Source organism: Ptychodera flava, unplaced genomic scaffold (genome assembly GCF_041260155.1).
Source record: "Ptychodera flava strain L36383 unplaced genomic scaffold, AS_Pfla_20210202 Scaffold_80__1_contigs__length_553813_pilon, whole genome shotgun sequence".
In the NCBI taxonomy this organism is placed as follows: Eukaryota; Metazoa; Hemichordata; class Enteropneusta; family Ptychoderidae; genus Ptychodera; species Ptychodera flava.
The window spans coordinates 277,495-299,588 of NW_027248402.1; positions in this window are offsets into that span (position 1 = coordinate 277,495).

Genomic DNA, 22,094 nt, shown 5'->3' on the forward strand with positions numbered 1-22,094 from the left:
AATTATAATAAGTCTATTCGACATTTATGTACTGCTGATATCGATTCAGTGGGACATGTAGCAACATGATATTCCAATCAACAGCAATCCTTTAAAACACCTCAATCTTGTGGTTAATTGTCATTATTCTAAAATATTTACACTTATCAACGATCGTTATTATTACATACAATATCTTTTTTTATAATTCATACCATTTAGGCCGAAAGGGGCAAACAAAACCATGTATTGTTAATTCATATGTTTACAGTAAAATCTTATGTCATACACAAGAAGTAAATAAGTAAAAAATAAAATGACTTCATAGGACTTCATATGACGAAACCATGAAGCGAATCATTTTTATCTCCCAGAATATTTTTGAACACTGAAACTGCTTTCTGACGGGACGGATACTTCTGAAAAATTAGGTGATACCCTCTGTGCTGATTGAAAAATACATGACCCCTTGCAGTTTTCAAATTTCAGGTGACACCCCCCCCCCCCGATTTTGGCGGCCAACTCCGGGCATAGCTGAACGCTCCCTAACGATAAAACAACACCCTTCCAAGGGTTGTAAATGAGAGGCATACGATTGGAACCCTGTTTAAAAATTGGGACACGAGATACCACTTCCATTCATAAAAACTGTACATGGTAATTAGTTTATCGAGGCAACACACTTTATGAGATCACTGCTATAGAATCACGCACACTTGTGTGTCCCAAGCAGACAGTGTGTCTGGGAGATATGAAATAAACAAGACTTGAACATAGAAGTGTGCATTGTAATGTTACATTGAACACAGAGTGCCAATAGTAAGCTCTCATTTACAGCACAAGATAGAGCTGGCTTTGCATTTGTAAATCACAATGTCTGACTGCATCTAGTGAGTTTAATCAACAGTAAAGTGGCCGTGGGTGTTACTTACGATATGTGATTGGTCACAACAGACGGCTCTGCAACAGAAAGCTGACGAGATAATAGCAATAACAGCTTCTCCAAAGGCCACTGTCCCTAAAAGAGCATCCACCACTAACTTAGTGGCTAAACAAGATAAAACAGACATTATTGCAATACTTTTCGTTATTTTCTCTCCTGTAACAGCCTAGATAGGCAGCACGCTTAACATAGACCGGGGCAATACGCAAGTGCTTACACAAGATGTTGATTAAGTGGATGTAACGCTGCATAGGATTGCACTAATATTTATTTTCTTTCATCCTACTTGTAGCTGTTACAGGAACGAAAGTGACCATATTATTATTGTCGAAATTCCTGCGCTTGCAATATAATTCCACATTTCTTAAAGGCATCCTTAAAAATCGTAAAAGAGTTGCGATAGAAAGTTAGAGAGATGATACAGATAAGAGACTAAGATGACTGACAAAATTTCATCTTTGTGGTATGTCATTTATGTAACTTTTTCTGTTGATATGGTCACGTGCGTTGTAAATGTTGTTGTATGTGCTGAGGCGTATTCTAGATTGACAAGACTCTGTAAGTTACATTTATATAGAGGATAAAACAATATAGGCTGTTTGCTAACATTAATTGTGTTGGAAAGTGACATTTTCCATTAGGAAAACTTCCCATTCCCTTTTGTCAAATCCTTTTCATCACAAGGAGGTAGCATTAAAAACTTACATGATAATATCTCCCGCGATGTATCGCAGAGCACAAGATCGACAACAGCACACATGAAAACAGAGAAGCTGACAACACCGAGAGAACCATTGAAGCTATAAGCTAAACTGTCAAAATCACAAGAAAATAACAACCAGAGTCATTTGTCATTATGAAAGAGTCACAGGGGTCACAAAGACACACTAACCTCACAAGACTGATCATCATGATTACTGCAGTGCATGAGGTACATATACTTGACAAATAAGCTAAATAGCTATTCACAATCCATTTGACACCAGGGATGAAAAATTTTTATGATTTGTCTCATCTATTCGAATCAACATTTTAAAGTACAAATATGTGATGACGTATCTACTATACTGACTGTCTTTTAATTTATCCCTCGAGTATCAGCATTATATCAAAGGCATGTTACCTTTTTGCCTATTTGTCATTTCTGCAGGTCACAGAGAATTGTTTTAAAAGGTAACTTATCAAAACATTCTTTGATAGATCATTTTCTCAAATCAACAAATCAAATTTCATCACCTAAAATGTTTTGCAAAGCCTGTATGAAATTTATCTTGAATAACTACCGTGTGACTAAACTGTCCCTCTTATGGCGTATTGATGAACTAATTTATATCACCATTGACCATGCAATAAATGATGAAATGTAAGTCTCTTTTCTAAACACTTTTGCTCTATATTATTATTCCTGAAGTTAACTCACCGTTGCATTAGTCCTTTTGGATGAAGATGTTATTCCAATAACGCCACTGATCATATACTAGAAATGATAAGGTACGGTTAAAGAGGATCATTATGTAGGGAAGTACAGGGCACCTTATATTGTGTATTTAACAATGGTACTTTGAATACCAAATATTACCGGTTTGAGTGGTGGTCAAGCAATTTCAGGTCCCACGATGGCCTTACAAAACTATTTTACATTTGAGCTAATGGATATAATTTGGTAATGGGCAAAAAATGTGGTGAATTGAACACAATATGTCTTTAACTTTATAAGAAATAACTAAAGCTCGTATCATTTATGTTGTCTTTGTAATCCTTAGCACGTAAAACTGTGTACCTGTTATGAAGTTTGTTACTTACGAAAGAACCACACCATATTCCAAGGCCAATGTAATACAAAGGACACTCAATAATTATTGCTGTTATTCCCAAAGCTATGGCGAGAAGGCCGAGGCCAATCTGACACATGCTCAACCCAGCAATAGTACGTTGATGGAAACCCGGTCTTGTCTCATCGTTAGATGTCGTCCATAGCTGTGATGCGTACATCTGGCACATGAACGTGACCTTGCCGTTGTTGTAGATGTTGATGCTGCATTTTGAAGTGAAATCGGGCAAAATGTCAATCGAAGGTATAAAACACAATAAATTTTGTTTTGTTTGTTTTGTTTGTTATGTTTTCCTCAACAGTAATTCAATCGAGCTGTTAACATGATGCAATGTTATACATCTTGAGAATTTGAAAGTGACTAAAACAGTAAAAAGTACTTGATTGAAAACGATATTACCGCTTGGATTTAAATTTTTAGTCGATTAATGGAAAATATTTTCAATTTTGTTGCATCTTAACTGATTTCTCTAATCGTGGCTTTTGTCTTCTGCTTGTGGACACTCTAGACTGAACATTTCAAGCTCAGATTTCAACAATACTTAATCAGCGTATATTGCAATGTTGCCGAATTCTTGACATAACCCGATGAAAGTCCGTGGAACAGCTTAGACCCGACATATACAGCATTCGAGTATATCCTCAATTGTCTTGTTCTTGTCATGTGACCCACTCCATGTTATGTAATAATATGTCAAAATAGTGTTGACACACTGGCATAATTTACGTGCAAACAGTGACAACTTAGTATACTGGAACGGTTCAATGTGCACGTATCATAATCGCTGTCAAACTGATTCAAAATTACATACAATTGCAGCGATCATTTGAAAATATGAAATTCAAAAGTTCACTGAAACATATTCATGCCTATGTATCAACAAGCTGTCAATACTTTACTATATCACTGTAGCAAACTTATGTTATTGTCCTTCCATTATTTTGACGTTTTCGATTACAGCCAAGCATTTGTCTTTCTCTATAACCTTTTCTATTCACAAATGTTAAAAACCTTTACGTTAGTATCCAATATATTACTACTTCTTTTATTCCCTAGTTTGCTATACTTTGACCAATATACATTATTTTGTATCGTTAATGAACATTCCACTGATATTGCTGAAGTCCTGTTCGTCAGGTAATTATAGTCGTTCTATTGCGATTTATAGTTACTTCATATGAAAACAGGATCCGACAGAAAAAAATACTTAATTTAAATCTAGACGTATTGACAGGATTATTAATAATAAACTTATATGGTTGACGCATTTTGTGGTATTACATGGGTTGGCAAATATTCGAAATTATTAAGACCGGCCCCGGGAACTTTGCATACAATACTAAAAAGCTATCGACATTCAGTATTTACACAAGGGACGTAACCTTTATGTAATCTCTGAAAAATATCACATGAGCGATTGTTCCTCCCACCCTTTTGATATTAACTTGTCGAAACGCACACCTTGCAATCTCCAGTACAATATTTGCACTCGATTCAGTGAAAAATATACAGTCGATTTACAGAACATGCTCTCAAAAATGTGAACTTGATAATGATAAACCCTAAAAAAAATCGATAATGCTTCTTGAAACAAATTTACATTGTCTAGTTGGTAGTACGAAAAGAAATCATTACAGGAGTGCAGCAAATTCTTCCCGATCTGATTCGCAGAAAGTCTGAAGTGAAAGGTTCCAATCATGCATATGTACTTCACACTTACGCAAGCTTCAATTGTTATCTCATTCAACCGTCTCATCTTTCATTCAAACTCCCCTAAAACACTGATATAGCATAGCAATACTAGCTCTCGCAAATACGGTAGCAACGTCTTTCTTTAATGTCTACGATATAGGTGACAAACTTTAAATGTTACACTATGCTATTAGAGTTACAAAGTCTACTGTGCATTTATCAATCGCTTGGGCATCTTAAAAGTGTACATATAATTTAATTTCAGTGGTGATGGATTTAAATGGAGTTTGCAAAGAAGGGCGAGGGAGTGACGCATTGTGTCATCGATAGATCACCATATATTCACGATATAAAGGTACAGAATAAATGTTGATTACAACACAAGCTAAAATATTGGAGTAATTTCTCTACAATGGTCATGGAAAGGTTTAGTACTACATATGGAATCAATGGCTATCAATATTACACAGCCATACTCAGTAATGTGGCATATTAGTTCAAACCTACCTTTCAGGCGTGATACAAGGTCGGTCGACCTTCACACTACTGGCGCCTCTACAGAAAATACGACAGCGTCACAAGATTTCAGCTTGTCATCTTACTGTTTACCATGGCGACCTTATCTAAGTGTTTGTTCCTACTTCTTTTCATTTGTCACAAATTTGATTGCAATCACGACAGTCGGATATTTTATCGTTTACGTATACAGCCTGAGCTAAAATCGCCTTCTTTTTTGATTCCTAAAAAGTTCATCATCGGATTCTCTCTCTCTCTCTCTCTCTCTCTCTCTCTCTCTCTCTCTCTCTCTCTCTCTCTCGCTCTCTCTCTCTCTCTCTCTCTCTCTCTCTCTCTCTCTCTCTCTCTCTCTCCCTCCCTCCATATATATATATATATATATATATATATATATATATATATATATATATATATATATATATATAACATTATTGGAACTATTTTGTGATTATAAGATGAACAGTAAAAGTCACAGAGGGTTTACTCAAAGCATTTAGTAATTATCAATTTTTCTAGTGAAACACATCAAAACTGTAATTATTAAATTAAAGGTTAAAGTAGAATTAAAACCAGATATGAAGTGAATATGCTGACGTGTTTTACAACAGGTCCATTAATAGTAGTGCGCTTCACAGAACAATGAGATATATGTTATCACTATATGTAGCAGTTTTTTCAACATCGCACAGTACTCTCAGAGTTATTCACTAATTACAAAACTTTATTAATATGCAAATGAGCTGTTCATTAACTTGACACTGCTCAATGCTTTATGGGACAATTAGATATCCATCAGATCAACATTTGTAGCACGTTTATTAATTTAATGCTGTAATTTTAGAGTAATGTCACTAATTACAAAGTTCATTAAATATGCAAATAAACCCTGAATTAACTTGACACTGTTCAATGATTCATAGCACAATTAAATATTTATCAAATCAATATCTATAGAACGTTTCACAAAATTTTGGTGCAGAAATTTCAGAGTTATATACCTAATTACAAAGTTTATTAAATATGCAAATGAACCCTTAATTAAATTAACACTACTACTAGCTTTACTACACAGTTAGATATCTGTCGTATCAGTATGTCCAGCAGTTTTCATCACATTTGATGCAGTTATTTCGGAGATATATGACTAATTATAAGACCTCATGAAATATGCAATTGAGCTAATTATTAACTTGACACTGCTCAATGCTTCTCAGTACAATTGGATATTTATCAGATCAACATCTGTAGCAAGTTTCATCAAATTTAATGCTGTAATTTTGGAGTAATATCACTAATTACAAAGTTCATTAAATATGAACCCTTATTAACTTCACACAACTAAGTATCTGCAGCAGATTTCATCACATTTGGTGCAGTTGCTTTGGAGTTATATCACTATTACAAAACTTCAAAAATATGCAAATGACCTATTTGTTAACTTGACACTGCCAAATGCTTCTCAGTACAATTAGATATTTATCAAAACAATATCTGTACCCAATTTCACTGATTGGGTGCCGTACTTTCAGAGTTATATACCTAATTACAAAGTTCATTAAATATGCGAATGAACCTTAATTAATTTCACACTACTAAATGCTTTTCACTACAATTAGACATCAGTCGGATCAGTATCTGCAGCAGATTTCATCGCATTTGGTGAAGTTATATTGGAGTTAAATGACTAATTACAAACCTTCATAAAATATACAAATGAGCTGTTTATTAACTTGACTCTGCCTAATGCTTCGAAGTATAATTAGATATATATCAGATCAATATTTGTTGCAAGTATCATTAAGTTTGGGGCAGGAATTTCAGAGTTATCTCATTAATAACAAAAGTTCATTAAATATGCAAATGAGAAGATAATTGACATGACACTCACAGTTCATCGTAATGTTCTTAGATTGTCATCTTTGAAAAGTTTCATGAAATTTTGTGCAGTATTTCTTGATATATGTCTACACTGTCATTACCGTCTCCATAGGGAAAACCATTGTACGGAAAAAAACCATATTGCATAACTTCATTAATATGCAATGCCACACTAACCAAAATCTAATCAGTTCTTGCAAGTAGCATATGGTACCTGTGAAGCAAATCTGACTTGAATCCGCTCAGGCGTTTTTGACTTATCGTGTAAACAGACAGACAGACACACACACACTAACAACACACACACATGGACAGACAGACAGACATCGCTATGACATTAGCCCACAAAACACGTGAGCTAAAATTGTAGTATTTAAAGCCATCTGCTTTTCAAAAATTGTAAATTTATCCTTTTTGACAATTTTTAAAGGATAATTCATCTCATTGATACACATTCTTGAAAATGTCAAGATTAAAGGTCAAAACTTGATGATTGCTGTATTGTTTAGAGGACCTGGATGCATTTGAAGGTTTTGGGATCATATCTGATTGGTTCTTTACTATTTCAAAGTGCTTCTCTAGGCCAGTCCTTAAAAACATGTTTAGGGGTCATATCTAAGTGTTCCTTTACAAGATTAAGGGACACATCAGGGTGGTCCCGAAAGTTTCAAGGACTCATCCGGGTGGTCCCTGAAAGTTTCAAGGTCACATTAGGATAGTCCTTGAAAGATTCAGGGGCACCTCAGGTTGGTCCCTGAAAGTTTCAAGGACTCATCCGGGTGGTCCCTGAAAGTCTCAAGGTCTCATCATGGTGGTCCCTGGAAGTTCCAGGTCACATCAGAGTGGTCTCTACAAAATCCAGGGACACATCAGGGTGGTCCCTGAATGTTTCAAGGACTCTTCTTGCAATGGCGGTTTTTGAAAGATTCAAGGTCACATTAGGATATCCTTGAAAGATACGGGGACACCTCAGGTTGGTCTCTGAATGTTTCAAGGACTCATAGTCTTAGTCATTGTTCACGCTACAATCACAGGTGCTGACATCATGTCGAGATCGGGAACAGCACTGTCAGTGTCACTCCACAAAGGACAGTGGTAACAGTCATAAAATTCGTCGGAGATATCCAGTATTCCGTTGCGTTCCATGTAGTCCTGTCATTAAATTATCGGGGTAATGGACGTCCTACATTCAGAGTCGGCAACCTTTCCAAACGAAGGAATTAGTGCAGTAGTCAAAATCCATTCGAACATCACGCTGTTTACACACTCGACTTGAAACAATGTAGAGCCTCAAAACGATGTGACCGTGACCTTTAATATGTAAATTAGCAAGGACCATATTAGTTGGTGTACGATTCAGTGTCTCGCTTAATGAGAAAAGTATCATTGACTACATCTCTAAATTAATCATGAATACTGTAACATGCAACCATAGTATTTTAAATGGTGGGAAAACTTTACAGCATAAAAGAGCAACATGTACCTTACCCGGGACCTTACACAATCGCACAATCCTAGATGCCCCTGTAGGTTTAAAATGGAATGTGCCGCATGAACTGATTGTTTGCGAATAATTAATTGTTTACTTTTCAGACCAGCGGCGCGTCGGCTAGTGACAGCATACTTCAACCAGCGAGTAAATTACCATTATCGTCAAGGACTGCTCTTAGTCAACTGAATGTTCAGCCATTGCCCAGTTTATCACATTTATACCGGGAAGAACATGCCTTGTATATCTCGTTGCGTGATAAATATGCAAAGACGTGTTTTGGAGCCGGCTGACCAGTCACACATGGGAGCGATGAGGACGCTGTGTTAAGCCCATACATAATCTTAACTTCGACCGTCATGAATATTGACGCTGTATGTGCAGGAAGTTGGACCAAATCTTTTCAGTGATTCGTCTGCCTGTCAGCTTTACCAAGTAATGCTTGTGAATGCACAAGCTGACGAGCGAAGGTCACATCAGGATAGTCCTTGAAAGGTTCAGGGTCTCACCTGGGTGGTCCCTGAAAGTTTCAAGGATTCATCGGGTGGTCCCTGAAAGTTTCGAGGTCACACCAGGATAGTCCTTGAACGATTCAGGGTCACATCTGGGTGGTCCCTGAAAGTTTCAAGGACTCATCTGGGTGGTCCCTGAAAGTTTTAAGGACTCATCTGGGTGGTCCCTGAAAGTTTCAATGTCACATCAGGATAGTCCTTGAAAGATTCAGGGTCACATCTGGGTGGTCCCTAAAAGTTTCAAGGACTCATCTGGGTGGTCCCTGAAATTTTCAAGGTCATGTCAGTGTGGTCTCTAAAAGATTTAGGGTCTCCTCGGAGTGGTCCCTGAAAGCTGCAAAGACATCTCTGCACAGTCCCTAAAAATTCCAGACAAAAACTGTTGGTTTTTGCCGTTAATATTTTAAGGTTTCAACAGACAGATGATATTGATTACATTTCTTTGCATCTACCAAAAAGACTTCATTTTAGTAGAAGGGCTGAAATAGTTCAGTGATTTTTTAAAATTTTCAAGCATTAATTAGCACACGCACAAGAAAAGGGTAGTTTTATCAAATTTACCAGGTCTCATTTCCTTTATATAAATGTACAAGTCATTTTCTTAACATCTACCAAATCATTTGAAAGAGAGATCACCAAAAAAAATACACTACAGCAGAACTGATTTTGGTAGAGGTAGAAGGCCATTTTACCATCGAAAATTTAAAATTTTATCATGCATCGTTCGGTGAGAAAAGCACATGCCTACAAATCAACCTTGGAAAGGGAATTTATATTTTCACTAAACCTAAACAAAAGTGACAAATCAGTTACATTTAATGGGTTCTCCTTCCTGAGAGTGCGAAAAGCTATCCCTAAATGTGGATGAAACATTGTAATTAAGAAGACATTTTCTATTAGAACAAGAATTACTGATGCCACTTAAACGGTTGTTGACCACAGTTCTGCAAATGTAATCAACAATTTTATTTGTACAGGTGCAATTGCAGCGGAAATTTCTGACCATTTACTAGTTTTTGTCATTTTTAACGATTTCCTTTCAAATGAAAGTGTAAATGTCATAGCAAAGATGATTTATTGAAGCTATAGACATATTACAAACCTGAACTATCAATCATTAATGCATCAATCACTGAGTCTGTCAAACAAAGCATGTTCAATTGCCAAGATTATAAAATCAAAAAATGAACCAACTACAGTGATACCTGATTTATAAAATATTCATATACGTTCTAAGGGTTGCAAAATGACACCAACACATGTCACCTGTTATGGAAAATATTATAAGAACTGGGTAAGAAAAAGAAAGATAGGTGGCAAGAAATAGAAAGGTGAACGTTTGCCACATCATTTAAAAAGTACAGATTTCAAAAGTCATAAATTAAAAGAAGATAAATATTGATAAAACAAGATTTGAAATGTTCCAGAGCAAGCATTGATTGAAACAAACCAATGTTGATTTATCTGTAAAAATGTATAATTCATGGGGCCTTACAGGCATCATTTGTTGGAGTTATAGTTGATAAATACGTTACACGGAAAGCACATATCTCTGATCAGGAGTAAATGCATGTAAAAAAGTGGAATGCTTCAATAATTTAAAAACGACAAATAAAGCTTTCATCTTACCCATTGTTACATATGCAAGTCTTGGGCAGTACGTTTTCATCGATGTTAATCCGATAAATATTGCACAAAATTGTGTGTAGCAATAATTATTACATCCTATGGGTTCCAAATGTTTCATCATCTTTATCCCCTTGTAAGAAAAATGTATAAAAGCTTCACAAATTAGTTTTGCGGATTCCTACAGTACATAAATGTCAAAAATTACTTTTGTGTGTATTCATTTTAGATAACGGCATCACAATATCTCATTCTCATTGAAAGGTTATTTTGAGCTGGTAGATCAATGTTATGATATTGGAGTCAAATTTTAAATTATTATGTCTAGCGATTTTTAAAACATTTAGGTCAGTTACTAACACTTACTGCTATAAATTTGGAAATGCTGGTCTTATTCATATCAACTTGGAGGTATTTTGAGTAAGAAATGCAATTTTGCACACTTTCCTATCAACCTATTACAGTACCAAATCTGAAAAATAAAATTACTCAACGGTATACTACAAACGAATTACTTTTCACATGTAAAATTCATACGTTTTGGTCTGATTTCAAAGTGACACCGAAACTCAAAAAAGTGATATTTCTGTAAATTAACGATAATTGTAAAAAAAAATAGAACAGCACATTCATTTCTGAATATTTGTAAATAAAGGAGCAGGTGCTTGATACAGTGTCTTCGGACGATAGGGCCAGGCAAGCTCTACAGTTTTCTCTTGCATATATTTTTATATTCAATACGTTTTGCTCGTTACGTTTGCGGTCTTTCCCAAAGATGAAAGCATTAAGTAATTATAAAGTCTTCAATTAAAAAGAAGTTACAGAACTGTAAAACGTTCTAGGATACTGACCATGACACATCACATAAAAAGTTAACTGCTGGTATGAATAGAAAATACAAATATCTAATAATAATAAACACTGCCTACCATTACATCATGATAACAAAATAATAATAGTAAATAATACAACTACTAATAATAGTAAACAACACTAATAATACTTATAATAGTAAATAAGCCTAATAATACTAAAAATAGCAAATAACACTAATAATACTAATGATAGTAAATAACACAAATTGTACTAGTAAAATAATATTAAAAAACACAGTAACACTACTAAATAACAGCAAATAATACTACTCGTACAAATAATAGTAAATAACACTAATAATATTAATAATAGTAATAATACTAATAATACTAATAATAGTAAACACGACCTACAATCTTACAATCAACCAGTTATCAAGGAACATGATTGCGACACACTTCTGATAATGGTCACCCAGAAAATAACTTTGTCAATACTTTTGCCACAAATGAAGTCGATATTATCAAACTGTATCATCAAAAATCTAAATAATAACCTGATATACTGATGCATTGAAGTAACTACTTAGTAATTGTGTAAGAGCGTCTCAAGCTGAAGCAAAGTACGTCACGTGACTACCTTTCATTTCGAGTCAACTTAAGCCACAGAAACTAGCCCTGATATTCAAAATATTCGAGTTTGGGTATATTTTCCGTATTACTGTCTTCTTTTCACTGTCTCTATCTTTTGCGGTGTAAAAAATAGTAACCTTCCTCTTTATGATCATTTACTGACTATATGGATTGAAAAGCTTCAATGTCTACTACAGACATATTTTGTAACCACATAGACAAAAATATTAACTATAGACAGACACTGCGTCGATATATCAATCGTGTCCGTGACCGATGTTCCTTTATCACCGAGATTATATCCGTTCGATTATACGGTATTAGGCATGGCTTCATTTTCTACCAAAGGTGATGTCTTGTCATCGTCGACATAGTACTCAGGTGAAGGAGTTGTCGAAGCTTCGTCGCCATCAGCAATTGCTGTTGCGCCCTCTACGTTTGCGAGGTCATGTTGTTGGTACTGTTGGTGCTCTGTGACCTGGCAGCCTTCAGCGAGCTGCAACTGCGGTTGCTGTTGCAGTGGAATGGATCTCTGCGATTGGTCTGTTTCGATGTGTTGTTGTTCGGTGTACTGACTTTGTTGTTTCTCTGTGTGGTGCAACAGCTGAGGGCGTGTGTTCTGTTGTGACCGAGGATGCTGCAGTGGTCGTGGTTGCTCTAATGGCCGTGACTGCTGCAGAGGTCGTCTTGCAGCAGCTGCGGTTGTGGCTGTTGCAGAGGTTGTGTTTGCAGCAATGCTTGTGACTGTTGAAGATGTCGTGTTTGCTGCATTTGTTGCGACAACTGTTGAGGAGTTTCCAATCCCTCTCTGGATTGAGATACTAGTAACTGACGCGATGTATCTCCTTGTTGTCATGCATGAGTTGTGACTGCAGCAACGGTTGGTGTTGTGGTTTTAGAAACAAAAGACATTGCAGTGGCTGTTGCTGGTGGTGGTTCTTCAGCTGGGGTTGTTCCGGAGCAGTAGAATCTGCCATTTGTTGATAGCCTAATACATCCACGTCTCGGGGAGAAGCGCCGGATGTACCTGTACAGATAGTCTGATTTGTTGGTCTGTTGTGATCTGTTAACAATAATTTTAATACCTTTACTTACCAACTCTATAAACGTGGCTGTCAAAATCGTAATACTTATAAACTTAACATACAAAATCGCGAAAACTGTGCCAGAGCTATGGAAAGCAGGATACAAAAAAGTAAAATAACGTTATTGCAGCATTTATATTGATGACATAATGTTTTGCTCAATCAGATTAGGGGAGTATACAAGATTTGCAAATTGTAGTTGCTGAATTACATAACAGTATGTTAAAATTTAAAGGGAAGAAGAAGAAGAAGAAGAAGAAGAAGAAGAAGATTTTGATTTTTCAAATAAACGTTTATTACTAAAAATAGTCTCCTGTACAGACAAGTACATATCAAAACAATTCAAATTTTGAGACAAAAAGCAAAAATGAAATCTGACAAATGCTTTATAGCAAATGATGGTCAATTACTGAAAACACTAAACAAAATTGGACTGTAAAAAATCAGCAAAAACTGCAAAATGGCTATGATACTGATGCTGGAGCGAGACGGAGAGAACTGGTGAAAAGGCAAACAGGTAGCTATATCACTTGCAACATGGGGAAGGAAACCAATAAATCTGAAAAAAAGCACAATTTGTTAATGACAAAAGGCAAGATGCGAGGTGCATGAAAAATCTCCACTGAATAGGAGAAAGCGAAACAAATATCCGAAACAAGAAAAAGTGACAGAAATTTGCGAGGAAATAGGACAGGAAGAAGAAGAAAATTAAAGCTGCAAGCAGCGTTGGCGGGAGCGGCAAGCGGTTGCCATGGTTGAAAGTACTTGCATTGATGATACAATGTGCAAATTTTGAGCTTCCATGTGTTTCATGTGTAGAGAAATCTTTAGACTAGTTGTTAACACATGTGAAAATACATTTATAAGCTCACGCATCTCAATTCCCATGTGAAATGATTGTGAAAAGTATGCTTGACAGAGAGAGCGAACAAGCATTTTAAGTACAATGATGTAGAGCATCATAGCTCATTCTGGAAATTTACCATGTGTCCTATGTGTTGACAAATCCTTTGACTAGTTGTTATAAGTGAAAATTTCCTGTCAAAGATCATTTTTCTCATTTCCCATTTACATGATTTTGAAAAGTGTGTCATAGACAAACGGGAAATAGCATTACAATAAATTTCCACTGATTGTGTGGTCACTTGTCAGCCATACAGACTGATGTGATGACAAGAAAAATAAAAATTTGTCTGTCATCCTCGTGCCCGTCAATTCAGATCCGCCGCGTCAGCCTTTATTCTGCTCATGGGGAAATAATTAAAAAACAAAATAAACACAAAAAACTCGGCGATAGTATATGTATAAAACAGAAGCTTAAAAAAATAATTGACACTTATATTCCATTCAGAACTGTACTCATATGTTACTCTTATATTGCGCTGTCAAAACTGTGCAAATGCTGCAAAGAACTGTTGTTATACACAAATAATTAAGCAACACTGCTGTGCAGTCTGCGTGCATTCCTATGATGTTGTCATGTTTAACTCCGTGTTGTTGATTGAAGAATAAAAAAAAATTACAGTAACAAATTCCTGCCTCACCACATCATTTTATGTCTAGGCGAACCAGCATTTTAAGCCAAATTGATGTATACCATCCTAGCTCATTCTGTAAATTAATATGTGTCCTACGTGTTGATATATCCTTGAACTAGTTGTTATACATGAAAATTTCGTGTCAAAGATCATTTTCCCCATTTCCCATTTACATGACTTTAAAAAGTGTGTGTCATAGACAAATGGGAAATAGTATTACAATAAAAGTCCATTAATTGTGTGGTCACTTGTCAGCCATACAGACTGATGTGATGACAAGAAAAATAAAGTTTTTTTTCTTCCTCTGCGTCCTATTTTCTGCTAATGAGGAAATACATGAAAAAAAAACTGCAAAAAATACATCACGATAGTGCATGTATAAAACAGAACCGTACAAATAATTGACACTAACATTCAGATCAGAACTGTATACATATTTCACTCTTATATTACTCTGTGAAAACTGTGCAAATGCTGCACTTAAACCGCTGAACTGTTGCTGTACAAAAATAATAAAGCAACGCTGCTGTACATTTGTCTCTGCGTGCATCATGATGTTGTCATTTTTTCCTGCGTTGTTGATTGAAGAATGAAAAAGAAACCCGCGTCACCACATAATTTTTGAAATATGTCTAGAATAAGAAAGAAACGTTTTATTTTTCTTGGCGTAGTACTAGTTGTTTTAATGACCTGTACACTATGAATTTCAAAATGTTGGTAGAACAAAAGGGTGTTCTTCAAAACCTGAAAATTCCAAATATTAAAATGCAAAAGTTACTGGCAATAACAAAGTATGGAGTTGTTACTCAGGAAACAAATGCTAAACATCGTGGTAAAAGTTGAAACTACAGTCTCTTTATAAGATTACAAGTTTTGCAGTAAGAAGAGTGGGTAGCTGAACAAATCATAACAGCCTTGAGTACGAATCCTCCTTTTTAAGTGTCAAATAATACTAGTCCTGAGGCAAAAGTTAGGCGTATGCGATGCAGCTATATTTAATAGTTACAAACCTGTAATCGCTATCAATGCTGTACAGCACATGGGGGTATACAAAACGAAGACCGAAGATCACAACGGCACGAAACCTGCTTCTGCATACCAGTTTTTCAAACGAATTAGATATCCATTCTCATAGCAGTTCAAAAGTAAAATACTCTTAGACTTGAGAAATGTGTGCATTATAGACTTTCGATAAATTTGCTTTACGCTTGAATTAGCATGGAGCTTTGGTAGCTCTATGAATTTAACAAGCGATGCTCGGACACTGGCAGCGCACAGCGCATCGATGACACTTGGGTCAGGGGTCATCATCAAAAAGTCAGTGCCTATTCACGGCCAGCTTGATATGAATCATGCCACGGATCGCGAAAATCACGGATCATATGCATATATCCAAATGTTCATGTCTAATACGTAAAGAGAACCCGAAAATATAAAACACATAATGATTTGATATGGAGAAACATCGTTTTGTTTCACTGACGGTCAAGTTAAATGCTCAAATATCGCGACAAGACTTGCACATTTGCACAATATGAATGCGGAAGTACGTCGACTGTACTCTGCGGACGAGCGAGCGCCTTCTCTGAAAATCTGTTACAATATCACGTCACAATACACTGAAATTCTTGCGAATTCATCTTTAAGGAAGCCAATTCACACAAGTTCCTAACGTCAGTACAGATATTTTCTTGTTGGCAGCAATACACCACCAACATTTTCGCCGTTCAGGAGTGCCTTACTCGCTCTACGTTGAAAAAAGCCGTATGCTTTTAACCATGCCGTTCCTAACTTTGCAAATTCCAGTCGACTTTCCTACTCTGATCATAATCTTTCTTTCCATTTCATAGCTTTACTTGCGCTTACAACCTGTGTTAGGGGTGGTTTCTCCCCAATATTGGTGGAGCTGCCTAAAGTCAAAAACGAAAGTTTGCCGTTTTTGCTTAGTTTCACCGTCACTACGATCCTTCAGTGTTGATGATGACACTCACAGGCGTGCTGTTTGCATGGCAGGGCTGTGTGTTACCGGCGTTATACGGCCTCCTACCACATCGTATAACGCCGGTAACACACAGCCCTGTCATGCAGAGCTAGGTATTTGTATAAGTGTAGTTTATGCTATGTTCTGACGTTCTACGGAAGAGAACGTCGGAACGTAGCATAAACTATACTTATACAAACTACCAAGTAAACAGCACGCCTGTGACGACGTTGTACTGCACAGTGCACGGAGCAATCTGTAGGTACATTGTGCGAAAGTTGTCCAACCCAAAACTTAGTAACATCTTAGTCAAATAGTCATGGTAAACATGGGTACTTTTGGTTTGTTAGCTATTTCGTAACAATTTATTCATTACTGTATGTGTTACAAATACGATCTTCTGACGCATAAGGTCGGGGATGCACAGAGATAAAGTATTACTTCTCAAGTTGAATGCAGGACAGCGCGTGGACAGACAAAGTGATGACGTCATCTGCAATTTTCGATCCGCAAGTTTGGATAATATTTGCCTAAATCATGGAGGTAGGAAGACCTACCTCCATGCCTAAATCTTCTCGGCAAACGCTACTTTTTTCTCGCATTTGCGATTTTGCGAGCAGGCAGCGGAAACACTGCCTGCGTCATTGCGAACAAAGGAAGGCCATAACGCACCTTATTTTCAAGCAGGCGATTTATGTTGTTTTTCAGATTTCGTCCATTGAAAATCCTACCAGCACGCGAACGGCAAACAAAGAATTTATTGTATGGCACCTAATGCAGAGTGTTTGGATAACATACACAAGAACGTTCTAAATTACTCATGGAGTTGATCGTTGACACTGAATAGTGACAGTAGTGGTACTTGGAGCAAAAGTTTCTAGCATTGTTGTTTCTGAACGTTGGTGTCACTCAAGTCCACATGCTTAAATATTCAAACCTTGGAATTGAGGAAGTGCATGTTTACTGAGTGTTCCCACTGTAATAAGCTGCGCAAACAAACATTCTGAACAGCTACACTAACAACTGATATGGTCGCACCTAATTAGACCTAGAACAATGGCAAGAGCGTCCAGCTCTGATTAACCATTTTACCTGCAGGCTGTGAGTGACGATTTTGCAGTTCGCCGGCATTGAGTCGATAGCCTGTTATTTCAGCAACAGTGACGCAATACATTTTTCTACAAGTATTTTACTTCTCACTTTACGATTTCAAAATGTTTATGACGAACAGCCTATAATGTTTATCATACCCTTACTTCATAATATTGACATTTTAGTTTCAATTAGATCTCAACGTCACCACGAACTTCATTACACAAGGTGTTGTTTTAATCGATGTGTATCAGCAATTTTGATGTGGTCTTGTTTACATTTTTAATCAGCTACATGCTCTCAGTTACACAACACACCAGGGCCACTCCATGCATGTCAGATAGAGAAACATAAAAAATCACCACACCTTGCAATGTCATATATCTTACTTTTTTATTCGTGATGAACAAGTGAGCGTGCATTCAGACACCTACATACAAAATTACCCGAATAGCTTCATTTATGATCCTTGACACTCACAAAACAGCTGTGTGTAGACCCCAGTAATTGTGGCAGGACCTTGTCCCGCTCTATTTCAGTCAATCACAGCAGTCGGCCACCCCTAAAGTTAGTGGCACGCTCTTCTAAGTACTTCCGTGGCAGTATACTTGACAACGTCATCCTGGCTACAAAACCTGGGCGCTGAAGTTACTATACACAATGGGCCGAGATTAGGGTTCGTGCGACTGCTAGTTGAATTTGACAGCGGGCATTGCAGTCTGTTGTTCCGTCTTTGACTCTCAAGTGTACAAATAACATACATCACTGATCGATCTTGACGAGGTTTTAAACTGCTGCCTTATGAACATTGGGGCGACTTAACCGATCCAAATACCTTTCGCAAACTTGAAAGTGCTCGCACTAAGAAAGATATGAAGTAACATTTCAGTTAAATCTGTGTGTTGGTTTTTGAGAAGAAAATTTTTAGGCAGATCGTCCATGTAGCCGACACGAACACGAAGTGTCTGTTACCGGCTACCAAAAACTATGAAAAATAGTAAAGAATGAGCTACAAAATCACTATCAGTTGTAAGTTGCAGGTAGAATAAGTCTGTGCCTTTGTAAAAAAATACTATAAAAATAGTAGAAAGTGAAGAACCAGCTGAAAGTTAGTTGAGGAGACCTTGACCGCATGTCATTTGCATCTCATTGTCGGCTACATGGACTGTGTAAAAAATTAAGGACTAAATTGCGATTTTCGCTATATCCACTACAGCGAACAAACCTCCTGACTGACCCAAACGCCTTTCGGAAATTAGAAAGAACTACCACTAGGGATTATGAGTGTAAAATTTTAGTTCAATCTGTGTATTGGTTCTGGAGGAAAATATTTTAAAAGATTAAATTACGAGTTTTGCAAAATCAAATATGGCGGCAAAACCATGTGACCTATCCGAATGCCTTTCACAAACCTGAAAGAGATATTACAATAGATGATACATGTAAAATTGCAGTCTACTCGGTGTGTTGGTTCTAGAGAAGAATATTTTTAAAGATTAAATTACGATTTTTTGCACAATCCAATATGGCGGCCAAACCACGTGACCAATCGAAACGCTTTTCGCAAACTTGAAAGAGATCACACTGTAGATGACATTTATTAAATTTTAGTTCAATTGGTGAATTTGTTCTGGAGAAGAAGATTTTTAAAGATTAAATTGTGATTTCAAAAATCCAATATGGCGGCCAAACCACGTGACCGATCGAAATGTCTTTTGCAAACTTAATAGAGATCACTGTAAGGATGACATGAGTAAAATTTTAGCTTAATCGATGTTTCGGTTCTGGAGAAGAAGATTTTTAAAGATTAAATGACTATTTTAGAAAATCCAATATGGTGGCCAAGGTCACGTGACCGCATGCAATTTTATTTGCAAATTCTAGAGACCTTAGGTCATGCTTACTATACAAAAAATTTCAAATCGACTAGACCCCTAGGTCTTCTGGAGAAGCCATTTTTAGGGTTTTGGAAAATCCAATATGGCCACCAGGTCACGTGACCAATCAAAATTTCAAGGGTCAGGTGCACGAGTACTAATTGATACCTACTAGCCCTGCAAATTTTAGAAGTTTTCGTTCAGCCGTTTTAGAGATCTAGGTCGACAAAGAATCGGCAGAAGAAGAAGAAAAAGAGGAAGAAGAGGAAGTAGTAGAACTTGAGCAATAACAATAGGGTCCCAGCCGGTCGGCTTGGGCCCCTAACAATGGGGGTCAACTCCCGTATGGGCTTCAGCTCCTAAATTCTTGTACAGTCATTTGTATGTTCTAGAAAATCTTGTAACCCCTTGTGGACGTAATTCAGAGCCCCTGAGCTAAGAGCTACATTTTTGCCAAATCGGTACTTAGGGACTGGTCAGTTTCTTCAGCCTGGGGGGGGCGGTGGATTCATGGGGGGGGGGGTCCACCCTGTTTTTGACTTTGGTGATAGGGGGGTCACCATGTTTTTGAAATGCCCAATAGGGGGGGTCAGTGTGTTTTTGAATTTTGACACAGGCTCATCATTGCCTAAAATGCTAGTGTCAGCCACAAATTTCATCATTCAGTTGTATTTTTCGGCGCGCCCTTCGGGCGCGTAACTATAATAATCAGTCATATTTTTCAGCACGCCCAACTTTAACATATCAAGCATACATACATCAGAGATATCTGTATGTTCAATATTTTTCAGCGTGCTCTTCAAGCGCATTACTTTAATATATCAGACATATTTCAGCATGCCCTTCAGGTGCATGACTTTAATATACCAGGCATATATATCAGAGATATCAGGATGTTTCATATTTTTCGCGCGCGCCTTCGGGCGCCATACTTGAATAAATCAGAGATATCTTGATGTTTGCTAAGTGAAAGTGTACCATTATGAAATCTGCATTTCAATGAAAAGGATGACAAATTCTGTTCTCTCTATGAGAATTCAGTATGAGAAAGCAACTTGCACAAATATTTCACAATATATATATTTGATAAAGTGACTTATTTTAGAGATAGAAAAATGACAAGATATCTTTCCTTCCATTGATACAATTATTTTCCTTTGTTTCACAGGTTTTCTGTAGAAGATGCTTTTTTATGAACAAAATAACAGTTAAAAAGGCAGTTTTTTGTCATTATTAGCTGTATATATATATATATATATATATATATATATATATATATATATATGACGACATGTCCACCTTTATTTTACCTATATATATATATATATATATATATATATATATAATATATATATATATATAATATATATATATATATATATATATTATGACGTTATGTCCACCTTTTATTTTACCTATGTCGCGCCCCAGGGGGGGGTCACCCTGTTTTCGAAATTGGGAATAGGGGGGGTCACCCTGTTTTCAGAATTTGGAATAGGGGGGGTCAGCCACTTTTTGACGTCGGCAAAAAATAATCCACGCCCCCCCCCCAGGCCGAAGAAACTGACCAGTCCCTTATCACTATATATTTAGAAATCGATCCCTATACTGTAGGCCCTTACTTGGTCGATGATGCTCCATGGTAAATCGGACGAAACGACGTACTGGTTACTAAGTAATCCCATATGTTCTTCCTGTGGAATATTCCGTCGCTCAATAGGCGCACCATGCATCATCTAGGGAAATGTACAATATTGATATCTGTAATATAATTTCTATATCGGATGTGTTGTTTCGATGTAGTGGGCACATTTCAACAAGAGAGACAGAGTGCCTACAATTGATTGATTGATTTGACTGGTTTGCGCTCAGAGAAAAACCGTCACGCTGCTCCATCGTATTTTAACATGATAGGTATAATGAGCAATATGTTGCTAATGGTTAACAGAGCTGGTCGTGGTGTGATCACCAATCTATACACAAGAGGCCGTTTGCGAGGGGCACCACTCGCTGACAGTGCATGGCGCATTGCTGATGCACGCCAACGCAATACAAATACGTAATCGGTTCCATATTTGAAGCAACCTAATCAAGTAGTCAATGTCAACACGCAATAATATGAGAGCGTTGAATTGGGAACTGTTGCTTATAGGGAGATTTTTTATCTTGAACACAAACTGATAACGAGGATATAATATTTCAGAGGGAAACAAATGATAAGTGTACAACAAATATCAACTAGAACAGAACCCCTTTCCAGGATTCGAGTAATGCTGTTTTATAACCCTTTTTCATCGTTTTATTCAGAGAAGCACAAAATAACGGACTTATTCTACACTCTTGTAGTATTTCACGCAAAAGTGAAAGACTTAACTCTTGCTCAAATTCAATGGAGAAGCCAAGCATTTTTTACTAAATCAAAATAAAAATTAGGAGTCCCAATGCAAACTTTGGCACCAGCGAAACAAAGTATCTATCTCTGCCCTATAATTGAAATTCAACATCCTCAGATAAGTCTTCCGAAAAAAAACTTGATATTAAGAAAAATTAAGATGGTGAAATATTGTTTTACTCAAAGCTTTAAAATGAGCCAGCAAGTGGTAGAA